The sequence below is a fragment of the Lissotriton vulgaris genome, chromosome 6 (assembly GCF_964263255.1).
Source record: "Lissotriton vulgaris chromosome 6, aLisVul1.2, whole genome shotgun sequence".
NCBI lineage: Eukaryota > Metazoa > Chordata > Amphibia > Caudata > Salamandridae > Lissotriton > Lissotriton vulgaris.
The window spans coordinates 1,510,252,291-1,510,272,724 of NC_141694.1; the positions used below are offsets into that span (position 1 = coordinate 1,510,252,291).

General features: G+C 48.6%; 1 long non-coding RNA gene across 1 annotated transcript in view; it reads right to left on the reverse strand.

Annotated features, from left to right (window-relative positions):
* Positions 1-3,036: 3,036 nt before the first annotated feature.
* The window catches only part of LOC147709082 (uncharacterized), a 46,312-nt gene continuing 28,914 nt past the window's right edge, over positions 3,037-20,434 (reverse strand). Inside the window, exon 4 of the long non-coding RNA XR_015296530.1 lies at positions 3,037-4,129. This is a non-coding gene — a long non-coding RNA (uncharacterized LOC147709082). The remainder of the gene's footprint in view (positions 4,130-20,434) is intronic.

Sequence of the window (20,434 nt, forward strand, 5' to 3'; positions counted from 1 at the left end):
GACCCTCGGCGGTAAGATGATCGCATCTTCGGAACGCTGTTTGTGGCCCTCTAGAGCTTGAGCAGACTGATCAGTGGCGCATTGCGGCTGACCGTGGACTCATAGAGGTTGGCCTGGAGTGCTCCGGTCCAGCGCTTCGATGCCACCTCCAGTATGGACGAGCTGTATGGCTCAGGGTCTTCTGGAGTGGAAGTTCCTTGCACTATGTTGGAGGGAGCGCTCTTGCAGGCGTTGTAAATTTCCTAGGTGTATCGTAGCTATTCACAGTCGCACGCGGGGCCTCTCTGCATATCTGTGCTTATGCGTCCGGCATTGGGCACGTCTGCATGCATGCACGAGATAGCACGGTGTAAGTGCGCTGTTGCCTGGTGCATGTTCTCTGCGCAGTTTCTCACCATATACCTCTCCAGTCGCGGCCTGATGGTCTATGCTCTTGGGGTGCTCCCGTAGGGTTTAGCGTTGGGGAAGTTCTCTTCAGTTTCGCTGCGCCACCCTCTGCTGCGCTTATGTTTGCGGGTTCCCTGTCACGTTGCCGTCTGCCCACTTAGGGACTGGGACTGACCTGGTGTGTTTGGCTCGGGACCCCCTCTGTCAGTCCAGTTCCACCTCCTCGCTAATTGCCTTGCTGTGTATGCTCGCGAGTCTCCAATTGCTGTTATACCAATTATAGTTTGTGCCCCAGCTGCTCGGCCTTTTCTTACATGGGGTGATCACAGGTGTGATGGGCAGTCTCCAGCGTGAGTACAAGCCGTCTCCTGAGGCCAGTGTGCCCCCTATTCGCACCGCTGGTGTTGGCAGGATGGACAAACAGGGCTGTCTCCTATGGGGCCTATAGCCCTCGTGTCTAGCCGCGGCCTGGTGTGATGTACCGTGTCGCGGTCCGCACTTCTGCGAGGTCCGGCAGTGCTGTCGGTTCTTTTTAAGCCGGAGTTCCTGTATGCTTGCAGGCCCCTCTGAGAGTTTCCTTGCCTTCAGCCGAGTCTTTGTTCCAGCTGCACCCAAACAGACGGCGGCTTGGTGACCGGGCGGCACAGCGGCCAGTCGCGTTTTGTGCAGTCCGGCCTGTCCTGGCAGTTACAATCAGGTTTGCAATTCTAGGGGCAGAGGGAGGGTCCCGCACTTTACTTTGTGCTCCGGCGCTCGTTCCCGGTCCCCAATGTCGCCGCACCTCTCGTTGTTAGGGCGTCCGCTACCCGGCCTGGCAGCATTTCTTCAGCAATTAACACGGTTCACAGCGAGGCCCCGGTCTCTCAATGTGGTATATCGCCCCACAGCTGAATGTTTTGCAGGTGCTCCGCTGGTGCCACAGATATTAACTGGCAGCCGCCCGTCCTGTCTCGGCACCTTACGAATCTCTATGCCGTATCCGGGTGGGAGGGCGGGCACACTTGCGCCATTCTCTCTCTTGAGGCCTATGCACCTCGTGGGAGGCCTCGGGCTGTCATAGTCCCCGGCTCCGCGCGCCGCGCTCTTCCAGGCTCTGGCTCAGCTTCCGGCCCGCGACTTCACTGCCTCCAACTCCAGCCTGCCGCGTCAGAGATCTCCCAAACTTTCACCGAGTCTGAGGTACCGGAACCTCTACACTCGTGCGCGCTTGTAACCGGGTTTGGAGTTGGTTATACAGGATACATGCCGGATTTTCTGTCCAGGCTGCAGGAGCCTCACTCAAGTGCGGCCATTCTGCATGTGCGCCCTCTAGCGCCCCTCCAGTAAGTCACATAACTATGTTTTGGGATTGACTCCTCTGGAAAACAATGTCCAGCCTTAGCCCAGGCAAGGGAGGTGGGGTGCCCAAGTATTTCACACATATACAGGGACCCTAGCTGGGATATTTTCATAACCATCATCCAAACCAAAGCTGTAGGATGCCCTCCCATGGCCCAAACATTGGTACTGCACAGACACACCATACACAAATGGACAATTGTCAGCTTTCCATTTAAAGTGATAGTGATGTCTAAATTAAAACTTTTGTTCCACAACCCCACCTCCTCTGCAATATCACACCTTTCAATGCTTGTCACACATAGCTCTTGCCATTTCTCACTTGTCTGTCATGTCACTACTGATCTTCACTAGTCGTACAGCTCTTCATTTCTCAAGTCTTGTTAAAGTCACATTGAACTGACTACAACTACCAAGAGGCCTTGGTATTCTAACTCTGACCAGGATTCCTTAGTGAATATGACATGATCACAATGCACATACCCCTGCTCCCGTTGTGAGGTCAAAGAATCATCAGTATGATGCATCCTCAAAGTCAAACATACCTTCTTAGCTAGAACTCTGTAGTCGACTCTCACACATATCCCATATCAAATGGCAATGTCAGTCAATGGGAATACATAGAAACAGTGGGAGCAACATTCTAAGGGCACAATGGAAACACTCTTTGCAGGATACCTGTGCGTCTATCGGGGGAACCATGAAAGACTGGAGCAGTGGGCTATTGTTTAGTTTAGCACATGCCTCACAAACTCCATGAACACTGGACCTAGTAACTGAAGAATTTCTGGAACAACCAATAGAATAACCAAGTGCCAGGCATGTGTAGGTAATGGGTAAGTGCAACTTATTAGCACCAACAGCATCTGGCACACATCTAGAGGAAGTAACTGAAAGTTACAAACTGCAAAATGGACACGTGTGGATGCAGAACTACACAAAGGTATAAAAAACTGACACCCTCAATGTATGAATACACAAATATATAACTTTAGCACACCTAACACATACCCAACCTACATCATAGGGAGAAGGGCAAGCTAAATTAAGATGACAGTGGTCAAGTTCAAAAACTTGCCAAATGGAAAACCACACAATACAATGTCACCCCCATTTGGTTGTCATCCCACATATCCATTCAATTACCTTGTCCCCTTGTCCAAGTAACTCTAGAACAGGTGCAAAGGTCAGATCAGACTCACCACTTCCAAAGGATCACCAATTTGGGTGAAACTTACACAACTGTAGTCGCATGTATTTAAAGAAGCCATAAAAGCCAATAGCATGAAATGTAAAAGCAGGACAAATGTGTCATAAAAATGTACATTTATTTTAGTAAAACAGATGAGAACAAAGGTCAATGGCCAGTCCAACAGTACAAAGGGACCTAGCACAATGCTGTACTACTCTACATGCCTAACATGCGCTGTGAGGGAAGCTCTCCAGGAAAGGGCATCTCGTGGGCTGGCCAGGTACCTCAAAGTTGTAACTAAGGAGGTTTGGGGTCAGTATTGGGAGGAGTTGGTTTGACTATGGGAGGGGAGGGCAGTGGCTGTGACAGAGGAAAGGCCAAAGGAAAACTGAGGGATTTCTATGGGAGCCTAGGAAGGTGGTATGACAAGGAGTGGGATTTGGAAGGTAGTGTCTGTGTGTTTACTGGATGTGCCTGTTGTTGGTGCTGGTGTGATGTCTGTTGTGTCTGGGCTGTATATGTTGGTGCGGGCTCTGTGGGTATGTGTTTGGTGGGGCTGGTGAGGGAGGTGAGTGTCTGTTCAGTGGGTGCATACCCCGGCTTCTTGCTGCCTTTGTGGGGATATGTGTGTCCTGCATGTGGATGTTGGTGTGGGTGTGTGTTTATGTTTGCGTTTTCTGCTAACAGGTGTGGGTAAAGGAATTTGGGATGTGGAAGAGACAGGAGGTGGGGTGGGAGGCGGAGGATGGGGGAAGGCTGCCATCAGCGAGGAGGCCAGAGCCTGAAAGTATCTCTGTAGGACAGATACTACTGTGAATGCCTTCCAGGTAGACCAGCGTCTACCCCAGCTGGCTGGACTACACCTGCAGTGCAGTCTTTCCAAGAGAGATCGGTCAATAGCCTCCTCACTCAGGGCAGCTGGGGCCACAGAGGCAGGGGATGAGGTTCCTGGACCAAGGAGACGCCATATTCCTTACAGGAGCAGAGCTGGACGACTTGCTGAGGAGCAGCAGGGAGGGTGAAGATGGAGCGGGGGTGGCAAAAAGGATAGTGTGGACACAGTTGCTGTGGGGTTTGCTGCCACTCCTCCTGGGAGCACTCCTCACCCTCTGGGCCACTGCCTCAGTCGTTGGCAGTCTACTGACCGAGGGACTCTGGCCAGCTGCAAGCCAATATCTTCGGCACAGTCTCCCATGCTTGCCTCGGTTGATGCTGAAAAGACAGTTAAAATAGGTGTTAAATCAATCTACGAACAGATCTCAACAATAACCTCATCAAATGGCCACAGATCACTCCACCGACAAGGTCTCCAATAGCTTGTATGGATACAAGGTGGCCCTAAGTTTACTGTCAGCAGCGGCACAGATATCCATGGTACCAGACCCCACCTAAGGCTAGGGACATTCCCACTCCACATTGGTCCTGGTTGGAACACCATCCTTATATTGCATGTCTACAACTCTATTAAACAGTAAAAGCCTTAAGAGGTTCAAGTAAGATCGAGTCCATGAAAATGAGGTGTCACCTGTGGTTAAAAGAGAAGTTTCATGACACCACCCAAATATTTATCACACACAAATACCAATGTATTACAGTGTGTGAACACCCACATATGACAACACCTAATCTGCATTTCAAACCCTGATGTATTTCATCAGTTAGTGAATGCACCTTCAACAGTGGACATGTGTAGTCCACATTATTCCATACTCCCATATCAATGCTATTGAGGAAAATGTGTGCAACACAACTGTAAGTGGACATATTGTGAAATGCATAGCCTCAACATTTATACATGACTAATAAGAGAGATCAACATCTCTATGTATGTCTAACAAACTCTCCCATGTCTACACACTCCTGTCTGTGTTTATACGTCACCTGCATTCCCAACATGAATGAAAATTGTTCTTTACACATTGCCCAACACATGCAAATGTGGAGGATTCCCATCCTTAACCTATGTTGACAACATGCATTTGTGACGAACCATGCATTTCCATAGCGACACCTGTCGTGAGTCCTGTATTGTTATTTTGATAATGCACTTACAGACAGCATTGCAACATGTGGCAGGTCAAGGATTTGTAAGCATGTGGTGTCTTATGCATCAATACTAATTGTCACAGACAAACAAACATCTCAGATACTTTCTATGTTGCATGTTACGGAAGTAGAAGTAGGAGAAAATAGCAAAGGCAGAAATAATAGCAATAGAACATTGTGATATTGTGGCAGTTCTTGACGTGTAACTTACCAATGTCCACTACCCCAGGTATTACAGACAAAACCTTAGCATGCATGATGGCCAAGACCTTTTCCTCCCAGGGTAAGAATTGTAATGACGTGCTGGGAGAGCCACCGCCAGTCCTCTGTGCCTCCAGGTGGTGGCTGTGGTACTTGCTGTACACCTTCTGCCTTAGGTCATGTTATGTTATGTTATGTTATGTTATCGATATTTGTTGTGCGCACAGCTGCTCCAGCTAAGGAGCGTCCTGGCGCAGTGACAAGGTAGGACATAACATAACAGGAACTAAAAACAGAAGGCCTATAAGATGACTGACTAAAACAAGAAGGTTTTAATAGCTTTCCGAAAAAGCATAAGGTCCTCCAGTAAGCGGATTTCAACCGGAAGAGAGTTCCAAATGGTTGCAGCTTTGACGCTGAAAGAGCGTCCTCCCGCACGGCAGAGCCTGAATCTAGGGACCACAGCAAGAGCCTGGCCTTGAGAACGAAGGGTGCGCGTGGGTACATAAAAGGACAGAAAGCTGGACATGATTTGGGGGCCTATACCTTTCAAAATTTTAAAGGTCAAACAAAGGACCTTGAAATGGATTCGCTTCCTCACTGGAAGCCAGTGCAAGGAGCGAAGGACACTTGACACGGAACAAAATCTGGGCAGGCCAACAATCGCTCTGGCCGCAGTGTTTTGTACCCGTTGTAAACGGGTGATTTCTGCCTGATTGGCCCCGACCAGGAGAGAGCTGGCGTAATCCAGGCAAGAGATGACAGTGGCCTGGATTACAAGCTACCTGGTTGGGGCATCAAAGTATTTGAGGACGGGTCTTAAGCCTCTCAACAGGCCAAAACAGCAGGCAGCTGTTTTCTTGGTGTGGCCAACGAAGGTAAGACCAGCATCCAGCCAGACTCCCAGGTTTTTCAGTTCCGACACCGGAGTCGGAGTTGGTCCCAACTCTGACGGCCACCATTGGTAACCCCATAATTCCACTCTCTTTCCGACAATCATAACCTCTGTCTTGGTGGCATTAAGCTGGAGACAGTTCCCCGTCAGCCAGCTAGCCACCGCCGTCAGTCCATTCTGAAACCTGGGGGCATCTTGTTCCGCATCCCCGCTGAGGGTAACCGCCAGCTGTGTGTCGTCGGCATATGAGACCAAGGTCAGGCCCCACTGCCTGGCGACCTCAGCCAGCGGTCTCACGTACAGGTTGAATAACGTGGGGCTCAGCGAGGATCCCTGCGGAACCCCCATGGCCAGTGGCTGGAAATTGGACTTGAAAGGAGGGATGGCTACACAGAAGGAACGATTGTCGAGAAAGGAGCGGAACCCCTGCAAAGCCTGGCCCCCAACGCCAGTCTCCTCGAGCCGGTGCAAAAGGATACTATGAGAGACCGTGTCAAAGGCGGCGCTGAGATCTAATAGTATCAGCGCCGCCGTCTGACCAGCATCCAACACGGCTCGTAGATGCTCTACCATCACGAGGAGGGCGGTTTCCGTGCTGTGCCCAGCACGGAAGCCATTTTGTGTGGGGTCAAGGGCATTGGTCCGGACAAGATGTTCTGACAGGGCCAGATTGACATGAGCCTCCGTTATCTTCGCCGGCCAGGGTAACAGTGAAATGGGGCGGTAGCTTTCGGGCTTCGAGGGGTCCAAGGTGGGCATCTTGATAATTGGGGACACCACCACCTGCTTCCATTTAGTTGGAACCACACCCGAATCCAGTGAGAGGTTGACTAAGGAACATACAACAGAACGTCCCATAAAGGCCTGATCTCTGAAAAGAGCAGGTCTTACTGGATCCGATGGAGAGCCAGATTTAACCTGCAAAGCAAGTTTGTCGAACCCCTCCGGAAGAAGTGGAGGAAATGAAAGCAGGGTAGGGTGGCGTAGTACCCCATTAGAGACTCCCAGGTCAATCCCTGTGCTGGGGAAGGCCCGGTAAATAGCCTGGACCTTTCCCAGAAAGTAGGAGGCAAGGGACTCACACTGGAAGGTAGATCCCACAGCCACAGAGGAAGTCCACTTCGCCAGAAGATCTTTCACGGCCTTGAAGATGGTCTTTGACGGGTTTGAGCTGTTGCGAATTTCAGCAGCATAAAATGCCGCACGGGCTCGGCAGATCGCCCGGTGGTAGATCTTGACGGAAGCAACATATGCAGCTTTCAAATCAGCCTCATAAGTCTTCCGCCATGCTCTTTCCGCCCGTCTACAAGTTCCCTTCAAGGCACGTAAGACGCTGTCGTACCAGGGGCTCGACTCTCTGGTGCTGATTTTACTCGATACAATAGAAATCAGAGAGTCCAGGGCCCTGGCAATCCAAGAGCAGAAATGGTCATAGCCCTCATCCATATCTTCCTGATATCTTCCTGTGTGCGCAAGGTGGTACCAACAGCATTTACTCTGTTGACTATCCTGTCCCACATTTCCATTGTCATACTCTATAGAGTGTGCTGGACTTGGGCTCCAAAAATGTGGGGCTCTACTCTGAGGATTTCATCCACCATGACTGTCAACTCTTTCTCTGTGAAGGTTTTTGTTTGTTACTGGCTTGGGGAATATGACTATGGGAGAAGGTATTGGACTTGATTTAACTAGGGAAATGGGTGTATTTGTGTCCCTAAAATATATCAAGGTGGTGGAAAGTGATTAAGGGGAAGATGGAAGATTAAAAAAAAAAAATGTGCATTATCCTAAATTATCTGAGTCTGGTGCAGATGATGGTGCCTGTCTTCTGGCCTGAAGTTTGAACGCAAAGGATTCTGGTCAGGGATGGGGTGTGATTTATAGTGTGATTTGCAGGCATGTCTACTTGCTAATGCACATCAGGTGTGTATTTTTCAAAAGCATCCACTGGTCACAGTCGTGGTGTATTATTTGACCTGTACCACAGGAGCCAGCAGCAAAATCGCCATTTGTTGAGCACCACTCTGAGACCACCAGTACGAAGGTGTAGTTGTAATACGCTCCCTGCTTGGACCATGGGCCTGGCAGCATCCATGGACACAGCACCAACACTTTACACCGCGACACGACCACATGGTGGACCGATGTGCCGGGGGTCTGGGTTTCAGACTGCACAACTCGTAATACATCGGTAAGTCAGGTGCCGGCACAGCGGTGGCGTGGACGCCGCGGTTCTCAGGCGGTCATACTGCAAAACTCGTAATCAGCTCCTTTTTCCTTTGAACTATGACAATCTAAATTAAGGTGTCACCGTGAATCACGGTGTATGGATGTTAATGCTCTCGTGCCTCACCCACCATGTACTCTAAGGAAGCTAAAACTCTCTCCGATGAACACAGGGGAAAATAGGAACTGCGAAAAACACGTCACTATGTAGCACACTATCTAGGACCTGCTATGGCTTCATCTCATTTGTTCAAGTCCTAAAGAGAGTAAACAAACAAGAATGCTATTTATCCTCCTGAACTTAATAATCCAACATATTGTATACAATATTTCTTTCAGAATTGGGAAACACTCTGCAGCTTTAAGAGCTTATGAATACAAATGGTTTGCCTGCAACATATAAAGTGAAATATTAGTCTAAAGTTTAACTCCTTTAAATGTAATGATATATATTCTTTCAACTACCTTAAATAATATCAAATATAGTTCACAATATGTTCAGAATGCCAAAATCAAATACATGGTTTAAAGTCTCTAGTAGAAAAGAAAGATTATTGCTCCCATTCAAGACTGCAGCTTTATATCACTAAAGTCAGTCATGAAAAATAGCACAATTAAAGAAAGTTTCCAAGTCTATACAAAAGCTGATGGCAGTACTCCAACAACAAAAGGAGTCCAAAAGATAATCATAGCACAATTCACTCTTCAAACTGAGCAAAACATGAGCAGAAACAAAGCGGCCATTGGGAAGCAAGGTTCTTCCAGGTAAGCACCTTGATATACTTCAAAGATAGCAATTCCTCTTTCAGCTCTATCAAGTTTTCCAATTCCATGCTGCTGTAGTCCAGGTTTTTTCTTTGAATTCTATAACTAGTGGTTGTATTTATTCTATTAGAAAACAGGACAACAAGTCCCAAAATTCAAAGACAAAAACTGGGATAAAGAAGCATATCATGCATGGACCTGGAAAATTGGCAGCTATGAACTCTAGTCCACATTTGTTCTTGTTTGACATAAAATTTGCATTCAATATTAATTACATTAAATCAATATTTAAGATATACTGTTCTGAATAACTAAAATGTAAGCAACTATAAGTGTCCTTAATGCTTATGCCCACGTATCCAGGAGCGGCTCATATTGGAGAAAAGACGCGGGGGAGGGGTTGGGGACACACAATAGAGATTAAAACATTTTTTACAAAAGAGGCGGGGGACAAAGGACAAGAAATACAAAATTAAACTTACCGGCTGCCATCCATCATCATGTCCAACTCTTCAGCTCCTCTCTGCTGCTGCAGGCAGGTAGGCACAGGCTACCAGCCTGCCCTGTGGCCAATCCTGAATCTGCTCTCCAATGAGAGCAGCTTCAGGATTGGCCTGAGCGCCGATGATGTGTGCTCCAAGACAGACTGGGAATCTGTGCCTGCTTCCTCCTCCCCCAGCAATGCAGCTGGGGTTGGAGTGGGGTCACTGCGCATTTGGTTTCAGCCGGCCTGAGACAGCCAGCCAAAACCCACATGCGCAGTGTAGGTAGAGCCCACCAATCTCCCTCCTACCTATCATAACCCTGGCCAAGCCCCAAACAAAATAAATTAATACAACGGGTTTTGAACCCATTTTATTACTGTTTTAGTTTCAGATATTCTTAAAGTGCTGAAAGGTGAGGTGACGCTCCTCTGCCATAGCCGATGAGTCGCTGCTGCATGTATCTGGATTCGCCCCTGCGATTAATCCTTGTCTATTCTGACCGTATGTGATGCATACCATGTTGATGTTCCTGACATAAGTTGCCTTTCACCTTTTGATATGACATTGCAGAGCCTTTTTTATTACCATTGCCTACTCATTTTAAGTTTAAACTGGAAAAATCTATAACCTTTTGTAAAATATCTAAACAATAACCTGGGTGCAACATAACACATAGTAATGAGTAGGCTTCTGCAAGTAACAAACAAGTAGCATTAGAATCTTGGTAGTGGGACCTAGACAATATGAAATCATTTCACCAAACACAAATGTATTGAAATTATGCAAATTAGGGCCATATATGAGAGTTCCTTTATAGGACACAATCGAGTTTGAACACCTTAGATTTTCTTCAACCTCCCATGTGATTAGAAATGTAAATATTTACATGGAAATAATAAGGATTTTATAATGTTTGCTCCCACTGTGCAGTTGCTTCTTAGCTTTCTTGTTTCACAAGGCCAATTAAGGGGCAATTTTACAAGGCTTTAACACTGCCATTGCAATTATTTTTTTAACTCTGTTACAGGCTTTTTTATCGCCTTATTAACAAAGTGACGCTAGAACCCTCGCGCATCACTTTTTCACAGCTAGCGCCTAATTTCAACAACACCGGCGCGCTAGTGACATTTAACGAAAATTATATGCAAAGTAGGTGTTCCCTCAGAGAAAAACACCCGCAAAACACATGCCGCCATATGTACACGGATTTTCTGGAACACCGCTAATACTTAAAAACTGCATCTAGGTCCTATTAGTGGCAGTTTTTTACTGCTAGGGAAAAGCTGGTCTTAAAAATTATGCTAGCACACTTGGATAAAAGTAGAACAGACCCAAATCACTTTGGCAAACTCTACCACACCATGGAACTATTGCTATTGCAGCTAGGAGCACCTAGGAGACCACCACCACAGCGGAAGCGCAGGAGAAGGGAGCAGACATACCGCCAGCAGATTACCCTCAATGACCTTAGTGAGGAGGAGGTAATTGCCCATTACAGGCTCAGGAGGGAGTCCATTGTCTCCCTTCTGCACCAGATTGCACCAAGGCTGCAGCCAGCATCCCAGTGCTGAACCAACATACCTCCGCATGCCAAATTATTCTCTGTCTTGCACATGTTGGCATCAGGAACTTTCCAACCCACCACAGCCAGAGTGGCAGGAATATCTCAGACATCCTTCTCCAGGTTTCTCCCCACCGTCCTGGATGCCATCATAATCCTCATGTCCCAGTGCCTCTTCTTCCTCAACCCAGGGCAGCAACAACAAGACAACGAGCAAAGCTATTAAGCCATTGATGGATTCCCACGTGCTGGGGGCAATGGACTGTACACATGTGCCTCCTGCTGATATATCACACATTTACCACACCAGGAAGCACACCTATTCAATTAACGTACAGGCAATTTTAGACCATCCAGGACTTTTTTATCAATGTCCTTGCCAAGTACCAGGGCAGTGCACAGGACTTATTCTTCCATCAATCAGCATTTCCATAATAGAACCTATGGGGATGGCCTGCTTGTTGGTAAGTACATCTCAACCACATGACTGACCACAAAGCACAAAATCATGTAGGAACACATTGACATATAAGTCTTGGATAGAATTAGACTGTGCATGTGTTATTGGTGTGGCCGCAAATATTTTTTCACATACCACATGGCAAATGTGCAACACTAAATCTACAAGTCACATTGACAAAGCCAATGGGCCCACATATCCAAGCATAATGGGCTGAGGGACTATCATCTATGGAGCACATGCCCAAATTATGTCAATTTGGCAATGGGAAATATGTCTGCATGACATTGTAAGGCCTGTAGAATGGTAGGCCACAACAAAGTTCATCTCTTAGTTATTCAACGTTAAGACTGTTTACCATGGACAATGTGGTGGCCTTTCCTATCCCAAACCAATGTAGATAAAATCATTCTTACACACATCCTATGTACAGGGACCCTGTGACAGTGTGTACGTGGTGTGCCACCCAAGGGGAGCAGAAAAGAGGATACATAAGCACAGGTCTCAATCCCATTTCCAATCTGAATGTGTCCAGCCTTTTGCACTACACATTGAAAGAGGGAATCGCACAGATAGTATGGCATTGGTACCGATTTCCAGTGGTAGAAAAACAACATGAGGACCAATTCCCCATCCAATTGCAGTAAAGACCCTCCCATAAGGATAAATAATTACAATGATGCACCAATAAACATTGCTGAAGCAAGGCAATCCATATGTGAAGTCTGTGTAGTACAAGTTAATTCCATGGGCAAGACGAAAAAAGATATAACACATATCTGTGAGACTGAGAAACGTGGCCATACATAAACACCGCATTGGTTATCATCAAACATACTTCATCACATCACAAATTAAATACACATGTCACATCCAATGTGCACAACATGTAAAAAAAGTGTGTTGCAAAAATCACTACAGCGGTGATCCAAGGTTCCAGACGGTGCAGCAAGGTGCCCTCTCATGAACAAACTATATCCCCCATGAGAGCCATCAACAAAGTTTCCAGGGAAATATTGTGTCTGTCATGGAGTAAAGGTACACTGCTTCTGCCTGCGCAGAAACACAACCAATAGATACTGAACCATGTGAAAGCTACAGTCTACATTGCCCACAAGTTCTGTTGCAGTGTAGTGTATGCAGTCTACTTGTACAGTGCAACATTATAACAGATCTACTAACTTCTGTATACTGTTACCACAGTGTATGGGTGCACTACCATGTGTAGACTGACATGTCACATATTCACATACATCCACTATCCTTTCCATGCCTGACACACAGAAAAATGTAGATTTAACCAATATGTACAATGTATGTGGGCTTGAAGGAAGACACTCCAACAGCTACTGTCAATTGTCATTCAATCAGAAAGATAATGGGTTAGGAATTGACATGGTACCCATACATTGACAGAATAAAAACTTGTGAGACATTTGCCTACTCAATGTCAAATAAACTATCCTCATTGGTGACTAATCATCACCCGCAAGGCAATGCCACTAAGCTGAATGTAAAATACTATCACAAAGCACAGCACACTTGTATGTGTTGCTTAGTGCCTCCCATTACCAATACTAACTTGTTTGTAAGTCAGACAGTGTCATTTCATGTACATGACAGTTTGCAAGGTGAATGTATAAAGCTGGACACAGGCCACAATGGAGATAAATATTGGACGCACCCTCATCATGAGTGTTGACTAAAAACACCATCTTTCTTTGCAGGTGACCAACGTTATGCACTGATGCTGTGGGTCATAACACTGGTGAAGTTCCCACAAAACCAAGCCCAGATGACATACAACCAAGCCCTATGCTGCACAAAGTCTATTGTTGAGCAAACTTTTGGAGTCCTCAAATCACGGTTCTGCTGCCTTGATGAATCTAGGGGTAGATGACTCTACTCACCACCCATGGTCGGTAAGATCATTTTGGTATGCTGTCTCCTGCATAACATATGCGTCAGGAGCAATGTGCTGTGACCAGAGGACAATGTGGAGCATGAAATGCCGGGAAACATCACTTACAACGCATTTATTACAACGCACTACCATTACAACGCAACCATTACAACGCAAACCATTACAACGCATTGCGCTGGGGGGCGCTCTAGGATAGGGAATATATTTAATTTACTATCCAACACCTTCCCTACTATCCACGGGGACTGGAGTTGGAATAGTAAATTAAATAATTCACTATCCAGCGCTTAAAAGCACTATGCGTTGTAATGGTATGCGATGTAAAAACCGCGTTGTAACAGCAGGCGTTGTAATAGCCTGCGTTGTAACGACACCAATCCGAAATGCCGGATGATGGAGAGGAAGGAGATGAGGAGCCTCTGCAACCTGCTGCATCAGTAGTAGCAACACTGCAGAGGGAAAAAATTATTAACCATTTATTCACAGAATCATCATTGACATAATTTAACATAAACATTTTGCAAAGTGACACAATAAACAACTGTCTATGACTAAACATTCAGAGCATTAACACGTTGTAAGCTTTTGTATTTTATATTCACACTACACTACTGACATACTACATTTGTTCTACTGATGTCTGTCACACAGGCTAGTCATCTAGCAGAGTCTATGAAACACCCTAGAACATCATCTGGTACAAGTGAAATAGTGTGCATGCCAGCTACCTGTAGCAGATGGTTCACCATTGGTAGGTACAATGATCTTGGTGTGGTAACGTAGATGGTGGCCACCAACTGTGTGTGAGTCTCTCCTGATGCTAGCCATGTGTTAGGCCTCATACTTGTGGTCAACAGTAGAGGTCACTTTTTACATGAGTACTTTGCAGTGTTCCACATAGGATGTGCATGGGAACACACGCCCACAACTACAGTCTACATGTGCTATTAATGAAAACATACGACATGTCACATTCAGAAATTTTCATCCATTAACACAGACTAACTCTACATATCATATGCTGCCAGTGTCACAGTGTTGCATCTGTACACTCACTATAATGCACAAGCTACACTGTCTTGTTGCATACTGTAGATATGAAGTCATATATGTAGCCGTACTGTCAGCACAATGTTGGAGAAAACACCTAGGCATGCATGGTGATCTACCATAGGGGAATCACCATGACTAATGGTCATGGTGGCCTCAAATGTTGACAATGTCACTGCCCTGTGGGATATGGCCCTTGGATGCAAATGGTGCTCATGCGATCAATCAATTAGCCCCAGCCATACCCCCCTTGAATGTGTGTACAGTCAATAGTTGCACACTTTCATATCAGGACTACAACCCGATGCCTCCACAGGGCTAATTGCCTTTGCACAGAGTAGTCGTACATGTATTACACTGAACCCATTGCATAGGTTGCCTCTTGCATCTTGGGTGGGAGCACATAAAATGTCATTGGTAGATATCAACTGATTGGCACACATAGCACCCATGGGAAAGAGCACCAATGTGCTACAGCGTGTTTGCGCATTATTCATAGTTTGAACCATGAGACGGATGATCCAACACATGTGTAGACTTATTTAGACACATAAGCCCCATGAGCTAACAGTGGCAACATACCAACAATACACATCACACAGAAAATAATACTCACTGTCAATTGGAACATGAAATGCACATCATAAGAGAGAGAGAAAAATGATAATTCTCCAGCGTCAACAAAATGACGATATACCTACCAGCAGGATTCTTTCCCCTACTGCATAGTGAAACAAGCATTTACAATGCAATGGTTTCGGCATTATTAAAGGTAGAGCTATTGGCATTGCTCATGACATTTTTTTCTTTTTTTTTTTAAACATAAATAAATGGTATTGTCATTTACAATGGCAATAGGTGAGCATTAAAGAATAGTAGAGAGTATTCGCTGACACAAACCACACACACAGACAGAGCCGCGCACACACACCCAGACAGAGCTGTGCACACACACACAGACCGAGCCACGCACACACACACAGACAGACAGAGCCACTCACACACACACACAGACAGAGCCACGCACACACACACACACACACACACACAGACAGAGCCACGCACACACACACATAGACAGAGCCACGCACACACACACACAGACAGAGCCACGCACACACACACACACAGACAGAGCCCTGCACACACACACACAGACAGAGCCACGCACACACACAGACAGAGCGTTACGCCGGCATACTTTTACGGTGTTTCCAGCACCTTGCTGTACACTTTTGGTCTAAATAAAATAAATTACGCCACGGTGTGCAATTTCAAATCTGTTCGGGTAAAAATCATATCGTAGGAGCAGGGGACTAATCCAAAAGAACAGAATGCAAATGGATTATGTTTCGAGCACTATTGTTTTGTTTTTTGTCGCTATGATTCAAAGTGGATGTAAGGACGCATTTTGCGGTAAAATATAGCGCTAAATGTCTGTTTTGCATTTGATGTAGTTTTTTTCAAAATTTCACACAATTTCGTACCTCCCTACTCTAAATTCTGGTGAATGTTCTATGGGCTGCGGATGGGAAAAATGCTTCAACGAAGTAGTGTACATTAACCTAGTTTTTCCCAGGCAAAGTTTTCTCAATTTCTCCAACTTCACGGATGACGGTCATAAATGAATTGCCTCCTTGTTTTTCACTCCCCCAAAAATTGGAATTGGTTCTTTGGTAGCTGGAATGATTGCATTGTTGCTGTTATGTAGAACCAAAGTGGAATGATTTGCTTTAACAAGAGACAGGCATTGAACTCCAGGTGAAATAATTCAGAGTGAACTTCTACGTATAAATGTAATGTGGCAGATAACACACTTCACAGTCCAGTAAATCTTTAGCAGGTGGGAATGTCTACCGCGGTAGTTTCTAGAAATTTTAAATACCATTATTAACCAATCAATCACGGCATTTGTAAAGCGCGCTACTCACCCGGGAGGGTCTCAAGGCGCTGGGGGAAAGGGGTATGTTACTGCTCGAACAGCCAGGTCTTGAGCTGCTTTCTGAAGGAGAGATAATCTTGGGTTCACCGAAGGTGGGTGGGGAGGGAGTTCCAGGCCTTGGCTGCCAGGTAGGAGAAGGATCTTCCTCCGGCGGTGGCTCTGCGGATGCGTGGTACGGTGGCTAGGGCGTGGCTGGTCGATCGTTGCTGGCGGGTGGGCGTGTAGAAGGTCATGCGGTCGTTGAGGTACTTGGGGCCCAGGTCGTGGAGAGCCTTGTGCGCGTGGGTGAGGAGTCTGAACGTGATTCTCTTGCTGACGGGGAGCCAGTGCAGGTTTCTCAGGTGTCCGGTGATGTGGCTGTGTCGGGGGATGTCCAGGATGAGTCATGCGGAGGCGTTCTGGATGCGTTGGAGTCTTTTTTGAAGTTTGGCTTTGGTTCCGGCGTAGAGGGTGTTCCCGTAGTCCAGTCGGCTGGTGATGAGTGCCTGGGTAACGGTCTTCCTGGTTTCAGTGGGGATCCATCTGAAGATCTTGTGGAGCATGCGCAGGGTGTTGAAGCACGAAGATGTGACGGCGTTGAGTTGTTTGGTCATCGACAGGGAGGAGTCCAGGATGAAGCCCAGGTTGCGTGCGTGGTCCGTAGGCTTGGGAGTGGTGCCCAGGGCCGGGGGCCACCAGGAGTCGTCCCAGGCGGAGGGTGATGATCCCAGGATGAGGACTTCTGTCTTGTCTGAGTTCAGTTTAAGGCGGCTGTTCCTCATCCAGTCGGCGACGTCTTTCATCCCTTCGTGTAGGTTGGCTCTGGCGGTGGTGGGGTCGTAGGTGAGGGAGAGGATCAGCTGGGTGTCGTCGGCGTAGGAGATGATGTTAGATCGTGTTGGCGTGCGATGGCTGCGAGGGGGCTCATGTAGACGTTGAAGAGGGTTGGACTGAGTGAAGATCCTTGTGGTACGCCGCAGATGACTTCGGTGGCCTCGGATCTGATTGGGGGAGACGGACTCTCTGGGTTCTTCCGGCTAGGAACGAGATGATCCACTCCAGTGCTTTCTCTCGGATTCCGATGTTGCTGAGGCGCTTCACTAGGGTGCGGTGGCAGACAGTGTTGAACGCTGCAGAGAGGTCCAGGAGGATGAGGGCCGCTGTTTCCCCGTTGTCGATCAGGGTTCTGATGTCGTCGGTGGCTGCGATTAGGGCGGTCTCGGTGCTGTGGTTGGCCCTAAACCCGGACTGCGAGGGGTCGAGGGATCCGTTCGTCTCAAGGAAGGCGGCAAGCTGTCTGTTGACGGTCTTCTCGATGACTTTGGCCGGAAAAGGAAGGAGCGAGATGGGACCGTAGTTTTTGAGGTCGGTGGGGTCCGCCGTTGGTTTCTTCAGGAGGGCGGTAAGCTCGGCGTGCTTCCAGCTCCCCGGGAAGGTGTGGGTGTGGAAGGAGGAGTTGATGATGTCCCGGAGATGGGGTGCAATGATGGCGTCGGCTTTGTTGAAGACGTGGTGTGGGCAGGGGTCGGTTGGTGATCCGGAGTGGATGGAGTTCATCGTGCGGGTGGTGTCTTCGGTGCTGATCGGGGTCCAGTTGCAGAGGGTGGTGGTGGCGGGCGATGGTTCGGAGGTAGGGTGCGGCGATCTTGCGGTGGGAGAAAGTGGCGAGTGAGTTGCAGAGGTCTTGCGAGGGAGTGATGTTGTTGTTTCCGGCGCTGGGGTTGGAGAACTCTTTGACGATGCTGAAGAGTTCCTTGCTGTCGTGGGCGTTGTTGTCCAGTCGTTCTTTGAGTGCCGACTTCTTGGTGGCGCGGACCAGCGATGGTGTTTGCGGGTGGCGTGCTTGAGGGCGGTCCTGTTGTCTGTGGTCTGGTCGAGCCGCCAGGCTTTCTCAAGGGTGCGGCAGTTCTTCTTGGATTCCTTGAGTTCGTCGGTGAACCAGGGGGTTTTCTTGCTGCCGGGTCTGCTGGGTGGGTTCTTTAGTGGTGCGAGGTCATCGGCGCAGGGGGTCAGCCACTTGGTGAGGTTGCTGGCTGCTTCGTTGGGGTCCGTTGTGCTGGTGGGAGTGTCCTGGCTGAGGGAGGCGGTGAGCTGCTCGGCGGTGATCTTGCTCCAGCTTCGGCGGGGAACCTGTTGGGGGTGGTGGTAGGTCGTAGTTCTTCTGAAGCTGAAGTGGACGCAGCTGTGGTCGGTCCAATGGAGTCCGGTGGCGTGGCTGAAGGAGATGTGCTTGCTGGATGAGAAGACGGGGTCAAGCGTGTGACCGGCGTAGTGGGTGGGGGTGTTCACCAGTTGCTTGAGTCCGAGGTTGTCCAGCAGGGCGGTGGTGTTTCTGTTGTTGTTGTTCTCCAGGTGGAAGTTGAGGTCCCCTAGGAGGATGTAGTCGGCGGAGGGCAGGGCGTGCGGGCTGATGAAGTCTGCGATGTCTTCACTGAATTGTGTGCGTGGTCCCGGGGGTCTGTAGATGAGGGTGCCTCGGAGGGTGGTCTTAGGGTCAGTGTGTATCTGGAAGTGCAGGTGTTCGGCGGCGGTGACGGTTTCGTCGGAGTTAGTCGAGATGCGGATAGTGTTCTTGTGCACGATGGCGATGCCTCCTCCCGTCTGGTTGACGCGGTCCTTCCGGGTGATCTTGTATCCGTCCGGGATGGCTATGGCGATGTCGGGCGCTGAGGAGGCGTTCATCCAGGTTTCGGTGAGGAAGGCGACGTCCGGTGCTGTCGCGTCGAGCAGGTTCCAGAGTTCCACGGCATGCCTGTGGACGGAGCGGGTGTTGAGCAGGATGCACTTCAGGTGGTTGCTGCTGGTGCTCCCCTTGGTGGGGGCGGTGCAGGTCCGAAGGCAGGTGAATCGGCAGGCTTGGCAGGCGAAGGGTCCGTGGGTGCGTCTCGGGTGGCTCGGTAGCAGGCAGGGTTCCGACCGGCATTGAGTGCGTTGAGGGTGGCGGCGTCGTAGGTCCGTCGGGTGGTCTTGCATCGATGGGGGCTGGGGGTCCTGGCGCTGGGCGCTGTCCAGGCACGGACGGGCGCAGACGGGCTTGCCTTTGGCGCGCCTTTGGCGCGCAGAGGGCGCACCCACTGCGCGTGCACGCTGCGCGTGAATGCGGACTACGCCATAAATGGCATAGTGGGAGGGGCGGAGTGGGAGGGAGGAGCAGATGGGAGGCGGGAGCGTGGTGGCGCGGGGAGGGGAACATGTACAGAAGGCAAAAGGAGGGGCGGGCCGCAGGGGAGCAGCGGCAGGGAGAGAAGACGGCAAAAATTGAACCAGGGCAGGAACAAGAGCAACAAGCACTGCTAGCGAGCAGGAACAGGCAGGCAGGGGGACCGGGCCCACTCGAGGAGAGCCACGCGGCGGGTGGAGCGACCGTCACCGACCAGAGTCAGGTCAGGTCAACCACTACTATAGGTTGAGCCAGTCGTGTTAGAATCCAAACATATGCATTTTATTTTGTACACCGACCTCTGCAATAGGTGCTAAACCCACTGAACCATTCCCCCCCCCCCTACGTTGACATCTCACATTTCCAGTAGCTTTGGGTAACGCGGTTGGCTCTTTAAACCTCTGCAACAGGCGCTAAACCCACTGAACCATTTTGCCCCCTGCGTTGGCATCTCACATTTCCAGTAGCTTTGGGTAACAGGGTTGGCAATTTAAACTCAAACGTATGATTGAAAGAATATTTGCAGCAATGTGACGTCACAAGAGGCTACTTATAGGAAACAGAGCACCTGGAGTCAGCACGGGCCAGATCCGCTGCTCGCCCCCACCCGTTTATCTCCTGTGATCTGCACATTCCCACGACTTTACCCCCGCTCCAAAGGGCGATTCATCAGGTTGGAAAATTGTGTCTCGCTCCTTCCTTTCCACCAGGGCCAGTGGGGGTGTGCCAGGGACAGGCTCGCCCCCCTCCGATCTGAACAGGTGTTGATCCCCTTACAGAAAACAAGCCCATGCTTTCATCCTAGAGGTCTTTTGATGTAGAA